The sequence below is a fragment of the Tasmannia lanceolata genome, unplaced genomic scaffold (assembly GCF_043159265.1).
Source record: "Tasmannia lanceolata isolate RefF3 unplaced genomic scaffold, GAP_Taslan_0.1 ptg000004l, whole genome shotgun sequence".
NCBI classification, from domain to species: Eukaryota; Viridiplantae; Streptophyta; class Magnoliopsida; order Canellales; family Winteraceae; genus Tasmannia; species Tasmannia lanceolata.
In genome coordinates this window covers 8449215-8474972 of record NW_027518681.1, presented here as the reverse complement: position 1 = coordinate 8474972, position 25758 = coordinate 8449215, and the positions used below count along the sequence as shown (strand labels likewise).

Here is a 25758-nt window from a genome sequence, read left to right as displayed (position 1 = left end):
CTGAATCTGTGAGACCTCCAATTTGAAAATTTTGGTACTCAGTCACTTATAAAAAAAATGAAGATTTTTTTTTTGATATTTAAGCCTCGTAAGTGAAATTGGCTTCCTAAGTTGCCTGTTCAAATTTTTAAACTTTAGAAAAAGTAAACAACTTATGTTATAGTATATGCCATATCGATTCTGAATACCAACAACGTTCTTCGATTATAAGGGTGCTTTTTCAATTGAGTCTAAGACAATCATTGTTACTAATGATCACTGATCATTCACATTTTTGGGCCCCACCGTCAGAAATATAATGAACATATAAAACCCAAACCTAACTTTTGTACGAATCTCAAAAGTGTATATTTGTAGACACCCCATTTTGGTCGTGCCCTATACCTCCATGTTTTGTGCATAACCTTTTCAAATCAGTGTGTATGGACCCCAAATTACACCCTGGGCTAGCTTAGGGTCCCACCAAGGTCCCTGTGAAATTTCGTCAAGATCTGAGAGCTAAGACAGTGTCGTGGTGCAAGTTCATAAGGGGGAGAGGTAAATACGTCATTTCCCATGTAAAAGAGGGCACTCTTGGCAATTTCCTTCGCAAGCAATCTTTTATGGCTATTAGATCAAATCAAAGGGTTTAGATTAAGAGAGAGAAGAAAATTTTCTTGCCCCCATTTTCTACTTGGCCCCCTTGTTAGTATAAACAAATAGCGAGAAATGCCTTGGAGGGGGCTGTCCGGGGGAGAAAAGGGGTCGAATATATCACTCCTTTTTTTTATATAAACCAGCGAGTTAGGGTTTTCACGGGAGGGAGGCGCCTCATTTTTTTTGAGAAAAGGAGAGGGAGAAAGAGAGAAGGGGAGGAGCCGCCATCTTCACCATCTCCGGTCCCCACTCCGGCCTCTTCTTCTTCTTCTTCCCCACCTCCGACCACCACCCCATCTCCGGCCGACTCCATCGAAGCCACACCCAACCACCTTCACAGCCTCAGCCACCACCGTCTTCTCCGATCCCACCTCGTCGGCCAGCCGCCCCTATCAAACCCCTAATCCGATTCTCATCTCTTCTCACCACAACCATCTTCATATCCATCATCCTCCTCCCCCTCTGCAACCCATTTCCCTCTACCCATCCTCTCCGGTGGCTTCTTCACCGGAATCCGGCTACCTCCAATCCACCGGCCACAATACCCCCATCTTTACCACCCCTCTGCAAACCCACATCAAAACCCTCTTCCATCCCCAAGCCGATCATCTCCCCATTTTTCTCGCCAAACCCCTTTTTGATCCGTCACCAAACCCATCCCCCTAGATTCCATCAAAACCCTCTTCTCCAACACCCATACTCTTCTTATCCTCCAATCACTTCAAATAAAAAAAAAAAAAAAAACCCATCCCAAAACCCCATTCTTTCCTCCGGCGAACCACATCTCCGGCCAGCCTTTGCCCATTTCCACCATCATCTCAATTCTTCACCTCCGACCACCATCTCCATGGATTCCGGCCTCCACCACAGGCCATTTCCATTTCCATCACTACCAGTACCCTCTTTTCCCCATGCCCAAATAACCTAATTCCACCTCAATTGCCCTCTCGAGCAACCATTTTCTTCATTCAATCTGGAGAGTTTCCGCGGATTTTGATGACCGACACCTCGCTCTGGTAAGCCGTCTTCATCTTTTTCGATCCGAGCTACATTCATGCAACTTCGGCCATCTTCACGCGGCTTGGAAATCATCTTTGGATTGGTTATTCTACATAGTGTCTGCAAAGCATCCTCGCTTAGCTGATTCCAAGATCATCTTGGGTGACAATTCAGGTAATCTATACTACCCTCTTTTAACATATGTTTGAGTTGGAATCATGCCTATTGTTATGGAGTCGGAATCATGCCTATTGTTATGGAGTTGGATTTGCATTTCTATTGTCATTTCTAGTAATCTGTATTTCCCCATGCCATCAAAATTCTAGCAGGTCTTATGAATTAGATCTAGCCTTTTCTTAGACCCTCTTAAATTTACATTCTACACTAAGCCTTATGTCTTGATTGTCTAAGAAAGCGAACTTTGGTTGTTTCTGTTGCAAGTTTCCTTTAGGGTATTTTCTTCCCATGGTTTAAAATCCAGCTCTTATGATCATTGGCTTCTCCTCTGTAATCTGATTTCAGGGGTTAGGGTTAATAGATTTGTTGTTTACTTTTTATTTGGATTACCTTTGTATATGAGGGAGGCCTTGTTTCACTTTCAGTTTGAATTACCATTTCTTTTCATCTTTGGTATTCATTATAACGGTGTGGATGAAGGATATGTTTCTATTTTCTTCATATCGGAGCTCAAACCCCAAGTAGAGCATGTCTGTAGCTTTCGAGAGTACAACTGTGGTGATGTAACTGCCCCAAGGTGGTGTTAGAGGGTTCATATTTGCACTACTCTGTTGTGATAATGGCATTGTCATATTGTTTTACGCTCATCAGGTTTAATGATTAACCTATGCATGCCATGTCATTAATATAATCAACCTTCAAATAGATGAGTGTATGGCAATACTAACAGTGAACTTATCCAAATATTGTAATGTGGATAATGGTGTCATAGGACAATATTGGCAATGCTTCATTCTAATGAGTATTTCAGATTCACCTTTTGGTTAGGATATTCATGGCCCATATTATCACCTCAATAGTAGATTCCTTTACCATGGACAGGTCCTAATCGCTGCCTCTCGATTTCCAAGTGTTGGCTCTTCCTTTTTATCTTTGTTTTTTGGGAATCCTTTTCTCTTCTTTGTCCCTCGGGATCACTTTCGAAGTTTAAGATTCCATCGATCTTGAAGCACATTTCTCGGGTTATGGCGATGACGGAATATTTCTTGAGCGAACCCCTTGCCCTTCTTATCATTTTTTCCCATCTTAGGGTCTTCACAGGGTTTGAGGGGTTTCCTTTCTTTCCGGGACTATTCTTTGCACGTTCCTCGGGATCCTTTTCGAGTTTCAGGATTCCATCGATTTTGGGAACACTTCTCTTGGGTTTGGCAACGATGGAACGTTTCTTGAGCCAGCCTCTTCCCTTCCTGCCTTAGAGTTTTTTCAGGTTAAGGGATTCTCTCCTCTTAGAGTGTTTAGCCAGTTAGGACTGTTCCTAAGTGACTGATCGTTTAGTGGATCTTCTTGTAGAGTTTTTATCAGTCCCCTTTTGTTTAGAAGTTTACCCTTTGGGTTAGAGGTTTTTCATCTCTCGTTTATTTTGGTTTTTCCCTCGCAGGTTAGAACTCGTCTCTTTTGGTTACTGACTAAGCCTCGTCAGTTTTTGGTCATCTCTTTGAGATTGTTTACTCGTATCAGAATTTTAATTCCCTCGTTTGTTTTCTTCCCTCTTAGGTTTTAGGGATCCCGTTTTCCTCTGTAATACTCTACCGTGATATGGTGGGTATAGAGGCTCTTCTATCGGACACCCTTTAGCTGAAAGGGTGTTAACTAGGGGTGGACATGGTTCGGTTCGGTTCGGTTCTGGGGTGAACCCAGAACCGAACCACCTATTGTCGGTTCCCAGGTTCTGGAACCAGAACCGAACCATGTGAACCTGGAACCGAACCGAACCCGAACCGAATTATTCGGTTCTGGTTCGGTTCGGTTCTGGTTTTGCAACAGTAAAAAAAAATGGTTGGTTTTTAAACCAAGTGAACCTGAAAATTCTGAAATACATCCTCATACTAAACACTGAACCAAATCAGTGTCCTCCAAATGCTATCAAAACCAGAAACCCTAGGTAGAACAAACATGAGACACTACCAAAAAGACATTTTCGGAGCAAATTCGACTAAAATATATCTCAAATCCATGAATGAACAGTTCTGCTAGTACACAACCAAATCAGAGTCCTCCAAATGTAATCAAAACCAGAAATATGAATGTTGAACAGTAAAAAAGAAGGAATTACAAAAAAAAAAAAAACCACAAATAAAAATCAGAGTACAAGATCCATTTATCAGCCAAGAAACAAGTACTAGATGTGAAAAATCGAGTAAAAAAGCAGAGGACTATGAAACTTACCTTGATTCTTTGAAAAAGTTCTTGAAGAAGAAAGAGAAAACAGAAATTGAAAGAGGGATAAAGAGGGATTAATACATACCTTCTTCTTTTTCTTCTTCATCTTCTCACGGCAGCAATCGATGCCGGAGTGGAGGCAGAAACGATCTAGGGTTTCGTTAAGTTAGAACAGTGGAGGCAAAAAAGATCTGGTTTCTTATCTTTTCTTGTTTCTTTTTTCTTAATTTCTTTTGTCTTAAAAATGATATCAGCAGCCCCTTTTGTCATACGAATTTGTTATAAAGTTAAAAATGATATCAACACCCCCCACTTAATACTAATAGTTAATATAATTGTCGGTTCGGTTCTCGGTTCCAGGTCCCCAAACCCAGAACCGAACCGAAAGCCATCGGTTCCCAGATTCGGGACCCAGAACCGAACCGTGAAGTTCCAGAACCGAACCGAACCGAACCGAAGCAGCCGGTTCGGTTCGGTTCTTCGGTTAAAACCGGGACCATGTCCAGCCTTAGTGTTAACGCACTTTTAAAACACCAAAAATATAAAAGCACATAAAAAATATTGAAATATCTTAAAAATAAAAAAACATTTGAAAACCAGAAAAATCCAAAATCATCTAAAGTGTTGAGTGTTTCTTTTAGAAGCGTAGTTTGAGAGTTCGTTTCGAACTACGTTGGCTTGATCCTCTTTCACGAGGTACGTAGTGCAGCTTGGGATTCTTATCTCAGGTCCAGCCAAACTTTGTAAATAAATCATTTAACCCTTTTAAAAATACCAAAAATCTTCCAAAACATTTGTTTTAAAAAAAAAATCTTCCTCTAGAGTTAGGACTTTGTCTTAGATAGAGAGTTTTAGAGTTAGGAGTTCGTCTTTGATTTGTTGTGTTTGTGTTAGAGTTAGGAGTCTGTTACGCCTCTGTCCGGTCAGTTGGCGATTCACATCGCCGACTGATGACTAAGTCTAAGATGCGTTAGCAATCCTATTGTTTTTCTTAGGGCATACAACCTAGTTACACGTAGGTTGTAGGAATCACCTGCATTAGCTTAGGGCTAACCTGCATTTAGTTAGGGCATATAGGGTGTCCTAAAATCTATAATCCATTGTAATTTAAATAATCGCACAAGAAGTTTTAAGAACTAGTCCGGTATTTTAGATCGAGTCTAAGATAGATGTCTAGGTGTCTTAGGCATCATAGTTTAGAATAGGTGCGAAGAACTACGTTGCCTTGATTCTCGTGGAGGCGGGGATACGTAGGCTTCTTTGGATGAATACCAGACCATCCGAGGACTCGGGCTAAATCGTTTAGAGTCTTAGGATTTATTATGTTGCGTGTTTTGTTATGTTCTCTTACTTTCTTGTACTGATCCTATACCTTTAGCTATAGCTTGTTTGTGTTTGTCCATCAGAACTTAGACACCAGTTAGGTATGTCACTCATAACCTAGCAATATTTAGGTGGCACCTCTTTCATTTATTTTTTGTGTGCCTATTATTTCTATCCTCAGGAAATGCATGCTTAGATAGACGATTCCTGAGGATTGTTCTCATTTCACATGATTTTTGCCCAAAACTCTTTGAGGTTAATAATAAATGGCATAAGAGACCAAGTGTTCGCACTTGGGCGAATTGGGGGTGCTCTTCAGACCTTCTCCATTCGTCATCAGGCACGGACCTTTTGTATCTCTGGTTATCCATTGCAAACAGAGTATTTGTTTTGGTTCCATGGCGCATCCATGGATGGCGACTCTGAGTTATTTTTAGATATATCTTGGTTTCGAGCCCTGGCTCCGGATCAGGATGTATCTCATTTTTTTTTATATCGCCACTCATGCTATGCTGTGAGGGTGGCATCCGTTTCGAGAGTTCCTTGGTGGAGCTTCTCCATTCATGTGGATGATCCAGAGGGTGTTAGGGACTCGTTCCTTCATCATTCCTCGGATCGGGGTCCACAATATTTAAGATATAGATTTGGAGGTAAGGACTGACTGCTTCGGTTTAAATATTAAGAGAAAATTATTTGGAGCGAACTTTATAAATATTGTGTGAACATCTATCCTAGAGCCATGTCTCATTTTCAATGATAAGATGTGCCGACCTTTGGATAAGGACATTTCTTTGGTAAATTGCCCCATGTGTGTGGTGAAAAGGAAATATTATGTAAGGAAAAGTACTGCTTTGTTAGCTACGACTCAGCCTAGGAATTCTTCACAAAGAAAAGCCAATTTAGTGTGTGAATCTCGAGGACGAAATTCTTTTAAGGAGCGGAGAATGTAATACCTAGCCCCACCATATGAAAACCCTATCTCCTTAATGGGTGTCGTTACCAAAAATCGGGCATAAATTTTTCTAAGGTAGTAAGGAGTGCCGTTACCAAACTAAGCTTAAGACTTTTAAAATTTTGCAAAAGGGGTAAGACCGTAAGAGGAGCATTGAAATGACGAAAAACGATAGGAACGAAGGATATTTATGAAAGAATAGCGATCGATCAACAGGCGGGACATGACGAGAATATAACCAAAAGAACGTGCCGAAAAAATTAGGATTCTCCATTTTAGTATAGTAAGGATTATTCAACCCCTAGTTTTCAAAATGAACTTTACAGCCCACACCATAAGATGATCCAAACCGTCCATTTGATGGGCCACAATGTATAGGTTGTTCCCCAAAAATCATTTCCATAGGATGATCCTAGCCGTCCGATCTAAAGAGGTTTGATATGGCTTAAACCATAGATGATCCAAATCGTCTATTTGATTGACCATAGCTTAAATAGGTTGTGTCTCAAAAATCATTTCCATAGGATGATCCCAATCCTTCCATCTATAGAGGTTTCCATAATATGCAGTTCCTCTATAGATTGGAGGGCCACGATCATCCTATGGAAATGATTTTCAATTAAAAGAGAGCGAGACAGAGTTGCCAAAAAAGGCCGAGAATCGTATAGGGTAAAAAAGGGTGATGGAGAGGCATTAAAAAGAATCTTTTCATTTAAAAAAAAAAACACTCAAAAGTCACTAGCTTTTGAAATAAGAGGGAAACCAAAATTTGAATCTTTTCCTCTAAATTTTAACGACAGGCAAAAATCACTTTTGGCTTTTCAAATTCTTTAAAATTTCCAACACATAATCAGCTAATTTGGTAGGGGTATACAAACATAGTGGAACTATTGATTAAAAACAAAGAGGCAGCCAAAAATACATGTGGGGTTACATCAAAATTATCCAAACCATTCATCTAGCAGGCCCCATTATAAAAAGTCCGGGTGCCCCAAACTTGAGGTTATTTATAATCCTTTCTATTCTAAAAACCTAAAGCTTGAGATTTCGTCAACCATCTTTTCTTTTCTAAAACTTCCGGATATGTCCGCTTATCAAAAGGCTTTTTCGTCATTTCTGGCTGTGCTTTGCCCTTGGAGATAAGTCCAAAAATCCCGCCAGGTGTTCCTATTTTTCATGCATTTTTTGTCTGCTGTCGACTGGTAGTGGTAAGTGGTAACAGCCTCAACCCACCAGTGTCTCTCGTATGCTCATCAAAGAACCTTATCAACCGATTAAAATACCAAAAATATCTTTTTTCCCTCTTTACTTTCACACTTGTTCTGAAGAAAGTCAATTCCTCTGTAGCAAGTCTCTTGGATATTTTCGTAATTTGGTCTAGGCATTTTTCCAAAATGAGCCCTTCTCATCTCACATTTCCACAACCGCGGCTTTCTTTAGTCTCAAAACTTATTTGTGTCTCCACTCTCTATGTCCAGCGATTTTCCCAGGTATGCTCTCTTTCTCTCTCGATCCCTTTTTTCTCAATCTGTCTTCCTCTCGCTATTAGTCTCTCTCTATCTCTTTCCCTCAATCAATCTATCTCTTTCCAGTTTTTTTTCTTCCAAAACCGATGTTTTGAAGTTTGACATCTCTTTTTTCTTCCGTCAAAACAAACTAATAGAACAAATCTGCCCTGCTGCAAATGGATTCGAACATATATTTATTTATTCTATGTTTGGGTTTGGTTTATAATTTGTGAGTATTTTTGGTTTCCCTTTCATGCTTTTCTTTTCTTGAATTATATCATTTTTTTTTTTCATATGGAGATTCTGGTTTCATTCCTATATTTATTTATTCTATATTTGGGTCATTTTGAGGATATGCTGTAAATCAAAGAGAAGAGAATGTTTGTGGGTTCAATCCCTACAGAATTATGATAGACAAAGTTTCTGACCGGGGCTTCTTCCTCTGGCTCAACAGCTCCATCACTAAACATTCCAACCCTAAGATCAGATGGCTCTTTTGGTATTATTGAAGCTTTCAGTCGTGCTCATCAACAGCAAGGTAAGCAACATAATTTGGGTATTTTGTGCTTGTGTTTACTTCGGGCTTACATGAAACATAAGATTCGTTTCTGATTTATGTTGTGCATTGGCATCTTGAAGAGTAAGGGCTCGGCTCCTGCAGTTGGTCGTGTTGGTGCCGTTGCAATGCGAGTCAGGGTAAAATCTGATACCACTTTTATTCATTTTATTATGGCATACCTCCCCAATATTATTTTAGTTTATTTATAGTTTTTTCTCTATGTTTTTTATTTTCTATATCTTCATTGGCAATTATATTTATTTACAAAACATGGGAAAGAGCAGAAAAGACAAGTGTGCTAATGTTTGTTTCTTTTTATATTTCTTTCATTTATTTGGCTGATGAAAATTGTGATGCTATAAGGATTGTTGGGCCATTATATAACTGTTCTTACCATCTATATGTTATTGAAAATGGAATGTGAATTGGATTGAAGGACCTCCACTTAATGATAATATAATGGAAACTAAGATTTTGGGTGGTTCTTTGATTTCAATTATGTTGTTTACTTTTCTGCATTTTCTACTTCTAATGAGATGTGAGATGGGTCCTTTAAAAAAAATTGAGATGTAAGATGGGTTTTGGGGGTTTTATTTCTACGTCTCTGCCTTTGATTCTTGTTGAACTTTCTGCAATTTCACATTTTTTTTGTCTGCATTTTTCCCATCTTCTTTCACTGGTTTCTTGTATCATTCTTCTTCTCGATCTTGATGTTTCTATGGTTTTTTTTTGAGATGCCTTTGTTAATCCTTGCTCACGTCATTTCTATGGCTACGGAGAAGATTGGTGAAAATCTTCTTCTCACTTACCCTCACTTACAGACTCCCACTTCGCCTGAGCCTCTAGTTTGGAGCTCCGCGCTTATTTTGTATTAATGGAAGAAGAGCTATTCTGTATTAATGGAAGAAGAGCGCTCACTCTCATTTCTTTTGCATTTCCTTAACATGCTAGCATTTCTCTCTCTCTCTCTCTCTCATCTTTATTTCCTTAACATGCTAGCATTTCCCTCACTCTCTCTCATCTTCTTTTTCATTCTTTCAGAAAAATATTTCGATCTGGTTTGGAGATTTTGGCCCCAATCTCGATTCTTGGCCTTCTTGATCTCTGATTCTTTGTGGCAATTTTCCATTGCTCGGGTTCGATGCTACTTCACAATTTTGTAGCATTTCTCTGTAATGTCGTTGATATCAGATATTTTATTTTTCCAGTTGAATTAGGGTTTCTAGGATCTGGCTTGGATTTTGTGAAGATAGGTTTGGGTTTCAACTGACAACTCTTGGGTGCATTAGTGCATTTTTAGCGTTTGGAGCATCTCTTTTCTTTTTAAAATAATTCCTGGAAAACCATTTCGCTACCAATAAGCCATATTTTTATTATTAGTAAAAAATGCTTTTTAATATCTTATTGGATTTTTTTTCTTGTGTTTCGTAGGCGTCATGAGTGAGGACGGGGAAAGAACTTCCCCCTATGCATTGAAGAGATGGATTTAACGGATCAGCATTTGAAGCCATGCAAATGCAGGTATGAAGTTTGGATACCAATTCCTCTCTCCTTGTACATAAGGGGGATAATGGCAATGAATGTTATGTGTTGTTCTTGTTTCTTTATCCTGTCATGTGCTTGAAATTTTTTTTCTTTAACCTGTCATGTTGTTCTTGTTTCTTTAACCTGACTAATATGTTTCTTTCATTTTTTCCTTCAATCTAATTTTCATCTAGCCTTACCATGGAAAGAAAAAAAGTAATAAAGATTTTAATTTCTAGGTACGGAAAGAACAAAATTAATAAAGATTTTGATTTCTAGATACATGAGAGAGTTCAGTGATTTCTCTTATGGTGATCCTTTTTTCTAATGGAAAACTTCCTATGAAACGTATCTTTAACATTGGGACTTCTCTCTGTTTGCAATGTTTTTTTTATTTGGTATTGATTAGTTCATGCTTTATTGATAATTTCAAAATTCATTGGATAGATTAAGCGAAGGTTTGACTCTTTTCATGACCTCTCTACACTATCTTCCAGAATATGGCATAGCTTACATTGGATTGAAGATTGGGCAAATGGTGGCTGCAACTGCTGCCAGCAATACTGATATGGAAATTTCACATTGTTTGGGCCATCATCTCCACCATTGGTTTTGTTGCTTTCGAGTTAAAGAAGATCATTTTAGTGGCATTTTTTTCATTAATTGTGTCTCGCATAATTTACTTGATAGATTTGATGAATTAATCAGATAACATTTTCTTTCATTTATAATTTTTAGTCATTTGTGTTGCCTATTCATATATAAAGATTTAGCTTCCTGCCTTGACTCTCTTTGTCCATTTTTTATATATGGAATTCTCTCCCAGAGCCGCGGAACTCACGGCTCTATTAGAAAGAAGAATGACATACTTTTACACTCATTTTCAAGTGGATGAGATCGATCGAGTGGATGAAATAATATGGTTGTTTTTATTTGCAAGCTATTCTCTTGCTTTTTTAGGATTTACCAATCTAAACTTCAATTGACATTTTCATCATGAAATACACAAAAATATAGAAAATATTAAATTCAATACAGTATGATTAACAAAGCTAATAGTTTTTTTTTTTAATTATGATGTTTGCATTGTTTCTTTCTTCTCTTATAAATGTGACATTTTTGATAATATAGCATAAGGACTTTTTAGGCTAGATGTGGGTGATATAGTCTGTTTTTAGGTGCTACCTTATCAACTATGCTGCTATGCTCTTATTGTCTAGAGGAACTCTTTGATCTTATTTTTTCTATTGCTGCAAGAACTCGGGTTGTCATTTCTTCTGCAATCTCTGTTTCGGTTTTAGGATGTGGGTATTAAGAGACATATTGCATTTAGGGCTTTCCCTCATGTTAAGTATGCACCTCTCTCCCAATTTATTTTATTTTCGATCCTAGTTCTCTCAATAAATTCTGATTAATTCATTATTCATTTCGTTGTGGCAGCCAAGAAACCACAACCAAGAAAGACAAGGGACCGGTTAGACAGGACCCATAGACACCTATTGCTGTTAAATCTGCAAGTTTCCTTTCACTTTTTTTCATAAATTTTTATTTCTAACACGTTCACAATCATAGCTTATGAAGCAGAATTATCCAATTTACAGTTTAGATTCTTGACCTGATTATCTGGTGCGTAAAAGGGTTTTATTTTCGGTGTCTTATTTGAGAGTAAGGTGGGTATATTTACTGTAATTTGAATATGATTCCTAAAAAACTTAATAGAGTAGCTATTGAATATCTTAGGAACTGGAAATGTGCAGCTTTAGGCAAGAAAAATTAGTGTCATAGGAATGTAGAAATTTCTAATCTCCACTTATCATTTCGTTTTAAAAGCCTTATTTTTTAATTGCTTGATTACAAATGAAACACTGAGTTGCTTCCATGCCTGACTGAAGGTTTATTTTTCACTTTTCTTGGATTGGGAATCACTTTATGTGTGATAAGTGATAACATGTTCTAGCTGTGTTGTTGCAGGCACTGCTAATGGTCACTCTGCTAATGGTCATTGCCTTACATTATTATTTTCCAAATAAACTTGATGGGAAATGGTTTATATGGGGTGTTCTGTTTTGGGGTATTCTGTTTTTTGAGAATTTGAAAGCAAATAATTTCAAATTTCTATAGTTCAAGATGCAGATTTTCTAAACTGTCAGTTATAATGCAGGCACGAGTTTTGTATTTTCCAATTGTCTTGCAATTTTTAGGAATTAGTATTTGTAATTGAGAAAATATGGGAGTGCGAAAATCATTTCCAAAATTTTAGGAATTAGATAGACGTCACTACTGGTAATTAATAAAAGTTTAGGGGAATCTTGTAGATTAGTTTTAATCTAGTTGGTTTTTCGTAGTTTTCGCTCGAAAATATTGGATTGCGAAAGTTATTTCCCTCTAAAAATATATAGCAATTATCCCCAAATTCCAATTTTTTTTTAAAATATAGTAATTTCCTGAAATTTCGACCGAAACTACCAAGATTTTGGCCTAAATTTCTGTAATTTCGGTAGAAATTTAATACTAAATACTAAATTGTTTTTTCAATTAAAAAAAATTTTATCCAGAAATTTCAGCCGAATTTCCAGAATTTCGACCGTCTCACTCGGTCCGAAATGCATCCCGAAACCGAAATTTAAAACCTTGGTGGCAGCAGATTGTGATTACTGGGCTCAAAATACTTTGTGGCAGCAGATTGTGATTACTAGACTCAAAATAATGAGTCCAGTAATCACAATCTGCTGCCACAATTGGTTGCCATAATCCCAAACAAATAGGGCCAAGAATGATCATACATGTACTGAACCATACCTGGCCTTACTAGGAGCAAAACCCATTGGTACTCCTATAGATTCTAATGTAAAACTGTTAAAAGGACAGTTATTGGAATGCTTATACTTTGGGATAAATTCTGGCCTTAGATGGCCTTTGCAAGGATCAACGGCCGGGATCAATTTGTGATAAAAACTACCTAAGTGTTTGATAAAACCACAACTCCTAAATATGAGGAAACGTGACTAATTTTGAGGAGTAGTTGGGGAGTGGAAAGGGGGCACGATGGAGAGTCTCTCTTTCCTCCCAACCTCTATAAAATAAGGTCGCCAGCCACACAGTTGCTGTAGTTCATTGTTTGATGCTCATTATCGCACATAACTGCTGCCCATTGATTTTTGTCAATAGCACACAGTTGCTGTGGTTCATTGTTTGATGCTCATTATTGCACATAACTGCTGCCCATTTGGTTCTTTTCACTAGTACATAGTTGCTGTCCATTGTGATTTACTGTTTGATGCACATTATTTCATATGAACTGTTGCCTATTGGTTTGTTTCACAAGCACATAATTGATATCCACTATTACTATTGTTCACCTGCTTGCTGTCCATTAGAATAAGAGTAAAGGGCGATGAAGGCGCTAGCCCAAACCCATCTTTAGAGGGATTTACCCGATCGTGATAGTCCCCCCTTCTTTCTTCTTTTCTTTCTATAAACTTGCATAGTCTTTAGAAACCTTTAGAAGTTGTCCTTTCATTGCAAGGGCGATGAAAGAGTTATCTAGAGCCTTCTTTTAGGAGACAAGCTGTGTCTCAGAAAAATCAAACCCCTTTTGGAGATAGGCTTTGTCTCATCGGTCCCACTGTTTGCACAAATCTGCTTATATTTCACTCTCACAGTTTTTACATTTGAATCTGCACAAGTTGATGCCCTGTTATGTATTAAAATTTGTACAAATTGAAAATATCATTTAATGTGTTTCTATAATCTGTTGGAAATTTAATACTTCTCTTTCATACTAAGCTTTGAGTTAGAGTTCGAAGACGGTAATAAATGGATTGTTCAGGTGAGACTATCTCAAAGCTTATTATACTCATTCCTTTTTATAAATTGTTTAATAGGAAGAAGGAGATCAAATGACTACTCTATTCGATATTATCGACATGAGTACTGTCTGATTTCAAGGCGGGATTAGAAATATTATCATGTGTATATGATATCAGATGATTACTTTAGCATCATCTGATTTCATCCCCATATTGGGGTGGTGTTTGTGGTTGGGCATAGAAGTGTTTGATATTGCTTTCTTTTACTTTATTAGGCTATCCAGCGGCTGGTCTGGACTAATTAATGTTGTTTATCATTTTATGATTGCTATATATTGTATTTTTTTTATTGAAAATTCTTCTTTGCTTAGCACTTGATTTATTTTTATAAGAATAGAATGGAATTTGTGATTATCTGGTAGCCTTTTCCTCTCTTTTTGATAGACTAACACAGTTTTATAGATTTCTGTTAAATTTCTTTAGATACTAGAATCCCCTCTCATTGCAAGGGCGATGAAGGTGATAGCCCAAGCCCATCCTAGGAGACTTGCTCAGTCTTGCTAGCATTTTTCTCTATCTCATCTCTGTGCCTAGGAGACTTGCCCAGTCTTGCTAGCATTTTTCTTTATCCTACCTCTATGTCTAAGAGACTTATCCGGTCTCATTTTCTTGCTAAACCTCCTCTTTGTGCGTCTTCTGGTTTTGGGAGAACACCTTACTCGGCTTGGCATCATACCCCTACCCTTATGGGTATTGGGTTGCACATTTGTTGCACCCTAGGGTTAGGTAGCTGTCCGGCCCGGCTGGGTGTTTTACCTTTGCCAAATATGCACAAGGTCTCTTTTTCCTTGTTAGCATTTTTCTCTATCCTACCTCTGTGTCTAAGAGACTTACCCAGTCTCATTTTCTTGCTAAACCTCCTCTTTGTGCGTCTTTTGGTTTTGGGAGAACACCCTACTCGGCTTGGCATTATACCCCTACCCTTATGGGTATTGGGTCGCACATTTGTTGCACCCAAAGGCTAGGTAGCTGTCCGGCCCGGCTGGGTGTTTTACCTTTGTCAAATATGCACAAGGTCTCTTTTTCCTTACTATTTGTGAGCTTTATCTTAGTTTGACAGTCCACTAGCATAGGAATCCGTCCTTAGTCTAGGGAGTCAGTCCTATCATCATAGGGTTAGGATTCTATCATACCTCTTATTAAATCATGTGTTTTTCTATCCGCTCCTGCAAGGTATAGGATGCTGTCCAACCCTTGCAGAGCTGTGTTTCTGTTCTTTTCCCTCGCAAAGCATAGGATGCTGTCCAACCTTTGCGGGATATTCATGAGTCTGTCCTCCCCTTATGATGATAGGATTTGTCCCCCTTGAGTCAAAAACACTTAAAAACAACAAAAACATCTGAAAACCAAAAATCTCAAAAAAATCTTGAGTAATTAGGAAAGTAGTTAGGATTTCCCCTCCGAACTACGTTGGCTTGATCCCTTTCAACAGGGTACGTAGTGCAGCTTGGGATCCACATTCCAAGTCCAGCCAAACCTTTAAAAATAAGCATTTGAAATCTTCCAAAATTACAAAAATCTTTCAAAATATTGTTTTTTCGAAAGGATCTTCCTCTAGAGTTAGGAGGTTGTCCTAGTTAGAGAGTTTTTGAGTCGGGAGTTGCTCCCTCGTTCGTTGTTTGTTTGTTGTGTGTTTTATTTGTTTGTGTTAGAGTTAGGAGTGAGTCCTTGCTAGGAGTTTTACGCCTCCATACGGTCAGTTGGCGATCCACATCGCCAATTGATGACTAGGTCTAAGATGCGATAGATCCTACTGTTTTTCTTAGGATATACAGCCTAGCTACACATAGATTATAGGAACCACCTGCATTAGCTTAGGGCTAACCTGCATTTAGTTAGGGCATATAGGGTGTCCTAAAATCTACAATCCATTGGAATTTAAATAATCACACAAGAAGCTTTAAGAACTAGTCCGGTCTTTTAGATCGAGTCTAGGATAGAGGTCTAGATGTCTTAGGCATCATAGCTTAGAATAGGTGCGAAGAACTACGTTGCCTTGATTCTCGTGGAGGCGGGGATACGTAGGCTTTTTTGGATGAACCTCAGATCATCTAAAGACTCGGGCCTAGGTATAGATTAGAGTCTTAGGGTTGTATGGTATCGAGTCATTTTCTATGTTTTACAGTGTTTTCTTACTTTATTGCGCAGACCTTATGCTTTTAGCTGTAGCATGCATGTGTTTGCACACCAGAACTTAGACACCAATTTAGGTTTGACATTCATAACCTAGTTATTCTCAGGTGACACTTTTATTTCTTTTATGTGTTTATTATTCCTCCGAGACATGCATGATTAGATAGACGTCTTCTCGGAGATTTGTGTTCCCATTTCATATGATTTTCGCCCAAAACTCTTCAAAATTATTAAGTAAATGGCATAAAAGACCAGGTGCTTGCACTTGGGCGGATGAGGTGCTCTTTAGACCTTCCGAATTCGTAACTAGGCACGAACCTTATTTTATATCTCTGGTTATCCGTTGCAACAGAGCATAGTATGGGATCCAGGTCCCATTTGCTTCTTTTTTTCTCCTTGGATGGCGACTCTTCTTTGTTTAAGGTACGTCTCGAATCTGGGCTAGTCCCCGAATCGAGAGGTATCTCACCTTTTTATCGCCACTCATACTGTGAGGGGCATTCTTCTTTCGAGAGTTCCTTGGTAGAGCTCTCCATTCACGTGGATGATCCATAGAGACCTTAGCGCGTGGGGCTCGTCCCTCACCGCCGCCTCTCTCGGATCGGGGTCCACAGGCTGGCGACTCTGCTGGGGAATACTTTCTGCGTGATAAGTTGCGTTCTATCTCGCTCCGCCATTCACGTCGGAATGTGAGAATGGAAGCCGGTTCCCATCATTTTTAAAAGGCATATAGAATATGAAATGAATTATGACAAAGGCTTATTTCGTAAGCTCTACATCACAACCAAAGGGAGAAAAGACAGGCACAGAGATGAATTTAAGCAAATTCCCCTTTTTCCTAGGTAGCAAAGGATGTCTAAACCAACACGGTAAGTTCTTTCTTCTAGAATATATTGGCTCGGTTGCCCAATGTAACTAAAGATGACAAGTCTTGGGAAACTTGTAATTGTACTTCAATGACTAATATTATAGAAAGAATCAGTTACAAGTTATGAGTACCCCAATAGCGTAAAGACCAATAGAATTTCAGCAACTACAAGAAACATGGCCAGTTATCATAAAAAAAACAGAACTGCAAACCAGTAAAATTGTGTTGTTATATGGTAAGTGTGCATTCACAAGAAACAGTTCTACGAATTCGTCTTTAGCTCTAGTACTCATGCCTATCTAGCAAGTCTAATTTCTGTTTATCATAAAAAAAATATATAATAACTGCCTTTAATGAAGCTCTTCGGAATCGCTTCACCTGTTCCAAAACCCTTGCTCGATCAATAGTTGAATTTTGGACATTGATATTCATCGTCTCCAGCAAAGGAGAACTCAATAGCAGCAGTTTTATAAACTCCAACTCAGGTTTTATAAAGGATACCACATCGAGATTAACTGTTCTAACGTGATTCAACATGCAACCCAAGTCTTCTTCTCCTTCCTAGTTGTTCATGGCAGGTTCATCGGATAGATCTATATTGAACTAGAAGCTGAAAATGATTTAGAGTAGTTCAGAGTACCAAGATATCAAAGCAAACAAAGGTTATGCTAGAAAAACTCACACTGATTTTAAGTTCTTGCAGATTATGGAAGCTTCTTAGCAAGCAAAGAGGATCAAGAACTCTATTGGGTTGTTGCAATCTATGAGCAATTGAAGACGATTCAGATGATGAAATGTATGAGGAAGCCTCTCTGGTACATTCCCCTAGGATCAAATGGAAAACAGAAAAGATTAGCATTTTAAACTAAATGCCAAATTACGACATGAATGTTACGTTATCTACCTGTAAATTGGCATCGGTTACTGCAAACGAAAGATCTACAATGCTAGTTAGACAACCAAGAAGATTAATCCAGGTGTTCTGAGTACCTGGAAGCAAACCAATGTATGCCGTAGTTAGATTCGGGGCATTAATAGAAATATCTTCCAATTGACCAGCAATGAACAAATATACAAGCTTTGGAGCATTGATTTTGAGGCTACATGGATGAGACTCAGTAATTAATGTCAATTTCTCAATAACCGGGGAGTTAGAAATTAGAAATCCGAGTTAATTGTTGGAGACAGTAACATTATCAAGAATAAGGATCCTGAAACAACGAAAACCTTGAAATCTAGTAGGTAGGCTGAAAATGCATTTTTTTAGTTGTAGAGAATTTAGTTCTTGAGAGTAGTCGAAGAGAGATGAAGGAAGCCTATTAGCAGCCACATTTGAAAACTGCAGGCAGATTTCTTTAATCCTACTTCTTGACAGGAAAACTACCCATGGATGTAAAGAGCCACAATTAGCGAAATCAGAAGACTCGAACTTGTGAATTGGACCTTCAAGTTGAAAAAGAACATTAGAGACAATGTTCTCACGTTTCATGTCCGTATCAGATGGAGGAGATAAGACGGCTTCGCACATCAAATACAATTTTCGAAATTGTATGCCATTTTTTCTTCCAGTTACTTGATAAGACACTCGTCCTCACTGCATCCTTGATTGGCAACCGCACAAGGATCAGCTCTACAATCTCCGTCGGTAGATAATTGATTAGATCTAAGTCTGAAACTAATTGCCTCTCACTTCCAGAGGAAGACTCCATTTGTTCTCCTTGCTATTGAAATCTAAAAAACAAAAATTAAGCCAGCATAGAGCTGAATCAATATTGTATAAAAAAGAACAAACGAAAAGGATCAAAAGTGAAACAAAAAGTAAAAAGCATTAAAAAATGTGAGGTAAGAGAAATAAGAGAGGATGGCTTCATAGACATAATGCTTCTGAGTTGAAATGCGAAAAGAAATTGAGAACATAGAAGTTTTTCTGATATACCCACGAGTAATGTGGTAAAGCATACATTAATAACGATTTTCTAGGATATTTTTAGTCTTGTAAGTTACCATTAAAAAAATAAAAATTAGTCTTGTAAGGTGAAAACTAGTATGATGCAGAATATAACCACTGGACTGGAATAAACACTCCTAAAACGAAACACAGCACATGATTATACCTTTTGCAATATTGGGTAAATCATCAATTTGGAGCCCCTCTCGTCCTGGTAATAAAACGCGATATTTCAAAATTAACAAGATTCCATATTATGGAGATTAGATTCGCCTATGAGAAGACAGGATCATAGGTATGGATTTGTATCACTAAGCATCCAAAATATCTTCCTTAATTTTCAGACCATAAAACATCAATCCGATCAACTGGATTCAATTTAACCAAGCATCAATTTAACATCAATCCGATCACTAAGCATCTAAAACATTAGAGGTGCAACTCGAGTCAGGTTGGATCAGGTTAAGCCAACTATAATTCAACCCGAGATAGCATTCCCTCTACCTGAATCCAAACCAACGAGACTAAATCTGACCTATGACCCAAACAGAAAAAATACTATAACCGAAAGAAAATGAAGATAAAATTAGAGGATGAATGTTGGGATCGGGTTACGTCGTGAAGGCCTCATCCGTAACCCAACCCGAGCTTTTTCCAACCCCAATCCAACCAGTGCCAAAATCAGGTTGAACCCGTTGGGTTCGGGTTGAGTAACTGACTTCATTTGTTCATTTGAAGTATGTTCAATGGAGTTGTGACACGTTTAGGTATGTTCATTTGCCATCCTAGCATGGCCATATTTCTTTACTTGTGACACGTTTCTTATTTTAACGAGAATGCTAGTGTGTGGACATATTTATTTTGTATTAGTGACAGATTTCTTATTTTAACAAGAATCCTAGTGGAGTATGTGTTATATGGAGTTTGGAAAGTTGGGTAACTGACTTCAAATAAAGTGTAGTATGGTATATAGAGTTTGGAAAGTTGGGAAAAGCCAACCCGATTTAATTTCGGGTTGGGTTACGGATGAGGCCTTCACGACGTAACCCGATCCCAACATTCATCCTCCAATTTTAACTTTATTTTCTTTCGGTTATAGTATTTTTTCTGTTTGGGTCATAAGTCAGATTTAGTCTGGTTGGTTTGGGTTCAGGTAGAGGGAATGCTATCTCGGGTTGAATTATAGTTGGCTTAACCTGATCCAACCTGACTCGAGTTGCACCTCTAATGTTTTAGATGCTTAGTGATCGGATTGATGTTAAATTGATGCTTGGTTAAATTGAATCCAGTTGATCGGATTGATGTTTTATGGTCTGAAAATTAAGGAAGATATTTTGGATGCTTAGTGATACAAATCCATACATATGATCCTATCTTCTCATAGGTGAATCTAATCTCCATAATATGAAATCTTGTTAATTTTGAGATATCGCGTTTTATTACCAGGACGAGAGGTGCTCCAAATTGATGATTTACCCAATATTGCAAAAGGTATAATCATGTGCTGTGTTTCGTTTTAGGAGTGTTTATTCCAGTCCAGTGGTTATATTCTGCATGGTAACTTACAAGACTAAAAATATCCTAGAAAATCGTTATTAATGTATGCTTTACCACATTACTCGTGGGTATATCAGAAAAACAACTTCTATGTTCTCAATTTCTTTTCGCATTTGAACTCAGAAGCATTATGTCTATGGAGCCATCCTCTCTTATTTCTCTTACCTCACATTTTTTAATGCTTTTCACTTTTTGTTTCACTTTTGATCCTTTTCGTTTGTTCTTTTTTATACAATATTGATTCAGCTCTGTGCTGGCTTAATTTTTGTTTTTTGGATTTCAATAGCAAGGAGAACAAATGGAGTCTTCCTCTGGAAGTGAGAGGCAATTAGTTTCAGACTTAGATCTAATCAATTATCTACCGACGGTGATTGTAGAGCTGATCCTTGTGCGGTTGCCAATCAAGGATGCCGTGAAGACGAGTGTCTTATCAAGTAAGTGGAAGAAGAAGTGGCATACAATTCCGGAAATTGTATTTGATATGCGAAGCCGTCCATCTCCTCCATCTGATACGGACATGAAACGTGAGAGCATTGTCTCTAATGTTCTTTTTCAACTTGAAGGTCCAATTCAGAAGTTCGAGTCTTCTGATTTCGCTAATTGTGGCTCTTTACATCCATGAGTAGTTTTCCTGTTAAGACGTGGGATTAAAGAAATCTGCTTGCAGTTTTCAAATGTGGCTGCTAATAGGCTTCCTTCATATCTCTTCGACTACTCTCAAGAACTAAATTCTCTACAACTAAAAAAATGCATTTTCAGCCTACCTACTAGATTTCAAGGTTTTCGTTGTCTCAAGATCCATATTCTTGATAATGTTACCGTCCCTAACAATGAACTTGGATTTCTAATTTCTAACTCCCCGGTTATTGAGAAATTGACATTAATTATTGAGTCTCATCCATGTAGCCTCAAAAGCAATGCTCTAAAGCTTGTGTATTTGTTCTTTGCTGGTCAATTGGAAGATATTTCTATTAATGCCCCGAATCTAGCTACGGCATACCTTGGTTTGTTTCCAGGTGGTCAGAACACCTGGATTAATCTTCTTGGTTGTCTAACTAGCAATTGTAGATCTTTCGTTTGCAGTAACCGATGCCAGTTTACAGGTAGATAACGTAACACTCATGTCGTAATTTGGCATTTAGTTTAAAATGCTAATCTTTTCTGTTTTCCATTTGATCCTAGGGGAATGTACCAGAGAGGCTTCCTCATACATTTCATCATCTGAATCGTCTTCAATTGCTCATAGATTGCAACAACCCAATATAGTTCTTGATCGCTCTTTGCTTGCTAAGAAGCTTCCATAATTTGCAAGAACTTAAAATCAGTGTGAGTTTTCTCTAGCATAACCTTTGTTTGCTTTGATATCTTGGTACTCTGAACTACTCTAAATCAATTTCAACTTCTAGTTCAATATAGATCTATTCGATGAACCTGCCATGAACAACTGGGAAGGAGAAGAAGACTTGGGTTGCATGTTGAATCACGTTAGAACAGTTAATCTGGATGTGGTATCATTTATAAAACCTGAGTTGGAGTTTATAAAACTGTTGCTACTGAGTTCTCCTTTGCTGGAGACGATGAATATCAATGTCCAAAATTCAACTATTGATCGAGCAAGAGTTTTGGAACAGGTGAAGCGATTCCGAAGAACTTCATTAAAGGCAGTTATTATATTTTTTTTTGATGATTAACATAAATTAGACTTGCTAGATAGGCATGAGTACTAGAGCTAAAGACGAATTCATAGAACTGTTTCTTGTGAATTCACCCTTACCATATAACAACAAAATTTTACTGGTTTGCAGTTCTGTGTTTTTTATGATAACTGGCCATGTTTCTTGTAGTTGCTGAAATTCTATTGGTCTTTCCATTATGTTTCTTTTAGTTTGAATATGGGCTGTAAAGGATCAATTGTTGAAATCATAAGAGGCAAGATTGATAGATGCCATCAGGAAAATGTGGTTGTATTAAGGCCATTTCCTGGGATAAAGTAGGCTGATATTCATGTAGTTTCATGGATGCATCTTGCTATAGTGGTGAGTAAAGTTCAGTAGATGCTACCTTGCTTTGATAAGTGTACCAAGCTTACTTGTCTGCTATTGGGGTACTCATAACTTGTAACTGATTCTTTCTATAATATTAGTCATTGAAGTATAATTACAAGTTTCCCAAGACTTGTCATCTTTAGTTACATTGGGCAACCGAGCCAATATATTCTAGAAGAAAGAACTTACCATGTTGGTTTAGACATCCTTTGCTACCTAAGGAAAAAGGGGAATTTGCTTAAATTCATCTCTGTGCATGTCTTTTCTCCCTTTGGTTGTGATGTAGAGCTTACGAAATAAGCCTTTGTCATAATTCATTTCATATTCTATATGCCATTTAAAAATGATGGGAACCGGCTTCCATTCTCACATTCCGACGTGAATGGCGGAGCGAGATAGAACGCAACTTATCACGCACAAGTAGGGACCTGAGGAGCCCAGATTTTATAGAGGTTGGGAGGAAAGAGAGACTCTCCATCGTGCCCCCTTTCCACTCCCCAACTACTCCTCAAAATTAGTCACGTTTTCTCATATTTAGGAGTTGTGGTATTATCAAACACTTAGGTAGTTTTTATCACATCATTGAGTGTTAGACTGAAATCTGAAGAGAAAAGTGAGAGATCTGCAAAAAGAGAGTGAAAATTTTGCTAAAATGTGTAAGAAATTGATAGAAGGAGGGAGATTTTGCATAGAGATGAAGAATTTTGGCATTTTCCTCTGTTTTTTCGTTGAAGCTTTGGATCTGTGGCAGATTTAATAGTTTCCTTTATTCTTCAAACAAGTTCCTTCAAAAGTCTGGTTGTTCTTTGTCTATTTGAGCTCTACGTCAACATCTGAGGTAAATATTTGTTATATATAAATTCTTTTATTGATTTCTTTTGAATGCGATAAGAAGCACAAGTTAAGTTTCATGATTTTATTGATAGCACAAGGTAATTCGCTGTGATTTTTGTGATAATCTCTGCATAAAGTAGCTAGAAAAAGTTCAAACTTTATGATAATCCTTGGGTTGGACCTTCTTGTTTGTATTTGATTTTGTACCTTGTTTATATTACTGTGTGTAGTTATTTGTTTTATAAGAAAGACTTCTTTTCTTACCTTTTGGGCTCATTTGAAGAGCTCCAATGACAGTGGATGTGTTTAGGACATCATGAACGTTAGTTTGAAAAAACAATTTTCGTATAATAAGGTAAGCTGGACTTGTCAACCTTATTGTCTTATGTTCTAAGGATTTTTTTCTTGAAATTTGTCATGAATAGTTCTTAGCTCTTAGGTGTATAGAAGTTATGAGTAATGTCCCTGAAGCTTTGATAAAATTCATCTAGTGTGGACTGAATAGCTTCATGACATATCTTTTATGATCTCTGACCTTAGATATTTATAATTCTGCAAACCAAATTAGTCATCCAAGGCTTAAAAAGGTAACGAGTGGCTGTAGTGGGATGATCTTTGGCAGCAAAAGGAGGACTTTGGGACATTGGTGAATGAAAGCTGGTAAAAGGAAAAGGATGTGTGCTGTTTTGCGTTTGTGGTTGAATTGGTTATGAGAAGAAATTTCTTTCGATTTTGGGGGTGCTAAAAGGTAATAAAAGAAGGTCATATAGCCGTAAGCAAGGCATGGGCTGTTAGGTTGTGTGTATATCAAAATAGGTGCAGGGCTTGCAGTACTGCTCCTCCAATATCATTTCTGTTCTCTCTCTCTCTCTCTCTCTATTGATTTTAAGCATATTCCTCTAGGCAAGTCTTGTGCCACGAAGGCATTTTTTGCACTTTAAGTGGGTCTAAAGTAGTTGGTAATTCTAAAGGCTGTAACTCTTGCTGTGTAGGCTGGCTGCAACAGCTTTCTTTACTCCACATCTTATTGATAATCCTTGCTCTCATTATTCACAAGAATTACATTAACGCTTGAATAATCATAAGAAACATCTACCATTAAAAAAAAAAAATCATAAGAAACATCAATTTATAATGCTTCGTGAGATTGTGTGAGGCTGCTGCAAGTGGTCGGGTGACTCAGGGCTAATGTTCCGTTGATATTTGTTTGCATGGGTTGGTGGCGTTGGGTTTAGGAGCACGTGATTGGCTTGACAGTAATGTAAAACTTTGTCATAATATTTCTTCATCCTTGCATTTTTCATGTTCAATTGGTTATTAGGATGGTCTTATTAGCCATTCAACTCAATGTTTAAAAACTCGTACTCAATAAGAACTTGCCCAAGGCAAAATCGGAACAAGGTCAAGTGAGTGATTGACCTGATGAGTTTTTTATTGACATGGGTGAGTCAAATCTCGATACTTGGGGGCAAGTCAATGGTTAACCCGGTGAGCTTTTAAACATTGGGGTTGATTAGAATGTTGTTACAAGCAGCAATGGCTACTGCAGGAGAAAGAGGAGCAACCAGATCAGGGTGAAGTTCTCGTGGAAGCAACAGAAGATGAAAAGCCAACAAATCCTCCTGAGGAAGTAGTGATAGAAAAAATCGAGGAAACCCCCACTGCTGAGGAAAGCACCGAAGCTCCAGAGCCAGAAGAGCCGGAAGAGCAAGAAGTCGCGGAGGAAAAGCCAGTAATGAAGGTATAGTTCGGCAGTTTTTTTTTGAAAGTTTATGGTTCGGCAGTTTGACTATGTACTGTTAAAGCCCTATGCTATCCTTACTTGTTACTACTTGGTACAATTCGAAAATTTTGGTATATTTGTTCATTGAAATATTGTGGTTGGACTTCAGCTTGAGACAGTGTTTTCCGACAACAAATCAGACAAGGCATTGCTTTACACGCTATATTGAGTATCATAGGTGAGTTAGGCACTTTTATCATCATTGGTACCGTATATATTTTGTCTCTGTTGTCCATTTTTATTCTATGCTTTGTCCAAAATATATTTCTTAGTAAGATTGTTAATTCATATAATGAAGGATTGTGTTTATTTTCTTTTTATTTTAATGATATAAAGGATAGTGTTTATATTCAGGTGCGTAGCTGCAAATGGGGAAGGTGCTCCTGAATGCAACAAGTTTGCAAAGTACTATCGTTCACTATGCCCTGGTGAATGGGGTACGTTTTTTCTTTGTTTCTTGTATGACAGATACTTCCATATCTGAAATATAAATGTAGGAGGATATAGCTTTTGGTTTTTCTTTTCTTTGAACTTGCATTGCATTCACATCCATGTAAACCGTTTCTTATATTTCTTTACATGCAGTCTCAAACACACTTACCATTTCTTATATTTCTTTACATTATTGGCTTCTAATTTCACTATGAAATTCTGTTTTGCTAAGATTCTTCTGTCGACCTGATCATATTAACCCACCTGCACACATGCAGATAGAAAGATGGAATGGGCAAAGGGAGAATGGAACCTTTCCGGGTCCTCTATAGAGTGCTCCTACAATCGGGAAAAATCCCTTCTTTCCAGGTTTTGTTACCGAAACTGGTAG

The 25758-nt window shown here is 37.8% G+C and overlaps 1 long non-coding RNA gene across 5 annotated transcripts; it reads left to right on the top strand.

Annotated features, from left to right (window-relative positions):
* Positions 1-804: 804 nt before the first annotated feature.
* LOC143876216 (uncharacterized) lies at positions 805-25701 on the top strand. 5 transcript variants are annotated; one of them, XR_013250334.1, is made up of 10 exons: positions 805-1809; positions 8270-8353; positions 8455-8511; positions 9806-9895; positions 11156-11249; positions 11339-11411; positions 24702-24893; positions 25045-25113; positions 25290-25372; positions 25646-25701. It is a non-coding gene; the product is annotated as an uncharacterized LOC143876216 (long non-coding RNA). The 5 variants fall into 5 exon arrangements; XR_013250335.1 differs by lacking the exon at positions 11156-11249; XR_013250331.1 differs by lacking the exons at positions 11156-11249; positions 11339-11411; positions 25646-25701 and having other exon boundaries at positions 25290-25368.
* The last annotated feature ends 57 nt before the right edge of the window (positions 25702-25758 follow it).